Here is a 2,020-nt window from a genome sequence, read left to right as displayed (position 1 = left end):
GATTTCTTTTGAAATGAAAAAAACTTTAATAATATAAAAATGTATAATAGACCTTGTAATAATGAAAAGGAAAGAAAGTGCTCAAAAGGAGAGAACAACTTGTAGATATACACATATAATTCTATGTATATTTAAGTGTGCAAAATAGATAACCATACTGCTAATTCTCTGTTAGCTCATAAAAAACAAATGTGCTATCATTCTGTGATTTTCTGTTGATTTTTTATGGTTTGAGTTTGTAATTTAAACAACTACTTCTAAGGTATTATATAATTTATCATCTGTGATAAATTTATTAACACAATTTTTTAAAAAAATTTGCATCATTGCTATCCTTTTGTCTGTCTTGCTTTTTTAAAATAAATTTTCAAAAATTTAAAACAATAGCGTAATTCAATATAATAATATATAAAAGCATAAGTTGTGAACAAGTAGAGTCTATTATCTTAATATGAGACAATGAATAAATAATATTCAATGAATGTTATCTAATCTAAGAATAGAAGAACGCTGGATATGGTTGCTTTACAATCCCAACGCTCAGGAGGCTGAAAAAGGATACCTGAGAGTTTAAGGCCAGCCGAGGCTACATAGTGAGCCCCTGCCTCAAAAAACAAAACAAAACAAAAATGCAGATTCCCAGAGGACCAGTGATAGAACCAGCCACTTGTGGCCTTGACCTCAGGCATTGGACTCCTTTATCTGCTCCACCAAACCAGACCCAAGGACAGAACCAGCTCTTCAGAGCCATACATGTATGTTTCTTACATACTTTTATAGCCCAAAGCTGGCAAAGGCATGCTAACGAAGCTCAAGAAACTGGAGTCTATTGTGAGTCCTGGCCATAAATGGTTCCAGCTAGATAATATGGTCCATGTTATCCAGGCAACCGAGCAAAGCATCCACACCACTGACCTAGTACCCCAGGTTGTCTGACTTTAGCCAACCTGAATCATGTAGTTTACTTCAACTGCAACACCATTCTCTGGGTGAAGAACATTGGTCTCACCACTGGTATCACTAAAGAGAAGTGGCACATGTGGGCTGGCCACCACTACCCCTTCCTCCTGCTGAGCCTGATCAGGGAGCTATGTGAAATCTCTGTGCAGAGGCCCAGGTGATACATAAATGGGCAAGGAACCAAAATTAACATCCAGGGATCTTCCTGCGCACAGTGTACCTGATGAGGAGACGAAACAACTCCAGTCCTTTCTTCTTCTCTTACTCCAATCCCTGAAGCAACATCTCCCTCTGCTCCTGGACACAATGAAGAACTTCTGTGACATCCTGATCCCTTTGGACCAGCTGGCGATCTACAAGTCCAATGTTGGCATCATTGGATTTGGGGGTCTCATGTTCTCAGTTGCAGGCATGATCACTGTGGCATATGCTCATATGAAGCTAAAGATCCACCAGGGTGGCTGCAGTCTGAGATCCAGGGCCTGTTTCAAAGGTGATGCTTCAGTGGAACAGACATTGGTATTAGTCACAAACCATGTCATACTGTGATAAAGTTTTTGTCCCCTTGAGTATTTAACAACCTATAATGTGAACAAGTGAGGCCAAGAATAGAGCACACAAAGTGTCTGTGAATTGCTACCTCTGAATAGTTTCCTTTCATCTAACATTTCTTTACATTTCTCCTGCAGAATAGGAGCTTAATGTCTAAGTAATGAATAAAAATTGAAAAAGAACTAATCAAGATAATAAGTGAACACTAATGTGTAGTATGGGTTGGGCAATATGGGTCGTTGTTTGCTTGAGCACCCAGCACTGTTAGTGGCACATTTCTTTCCCCCTCAGTTATTACCCCTCCCTCAGAAATATTGGAGGAGGAAGGAGGTGAGCCGGGCTGGAGCCCCACTTCCTGTTGGCCCCTGACCATCTCCGCTAATTATCTGTGTCCAGAAGTAGAATCTGAACCTAGTCAGGCACCTTCATGATGTAGAGGAGTCTGTGAGAAGTTTCAGTGATGCAGCAAGCGCAGATCAGAATTCAGTGAAAGGATTTGAGGGGAAAG

The 2,020-nt window shown here is 40.1% G+C and overlaps 1 pseudogene; it reads left to right on the top strand.

Moving 5' to 3' along the window:
* Positions 1-629: 629 nt before the first annotated feature.
* LOC100716468 (peroxisomal membrane protein 11A-like) lies at positions 630-1,509 on the top strand (annotated as a pseudogene).
* Positions 1,510-2,020: the final 511 nt, after the last annotated feature.

The sequence above is a fragment of the Cavia porcellus genome, unplaced genomic scaffold (assembly GCF_034190915.1).
Source record: "Cavia porcellus strain 051 isolate PalLab524CR breed Dunkin Hartley unplaced genomic scaffold, mCavPor4.1 scaffold_28, whole genome shotgun sequence".
Classification (NCBI taxonomy): domain Eukaryota; kingdom Metazoa; phylum Chordata; class Mammalia; order Rodentia; family Caviidae; genus Cavia; species Cavia porcellus.
Note: the sequence above shows the minus strand (reverse complement) of the source record. Positions and strands in the feature narration are given on the sequence as shown.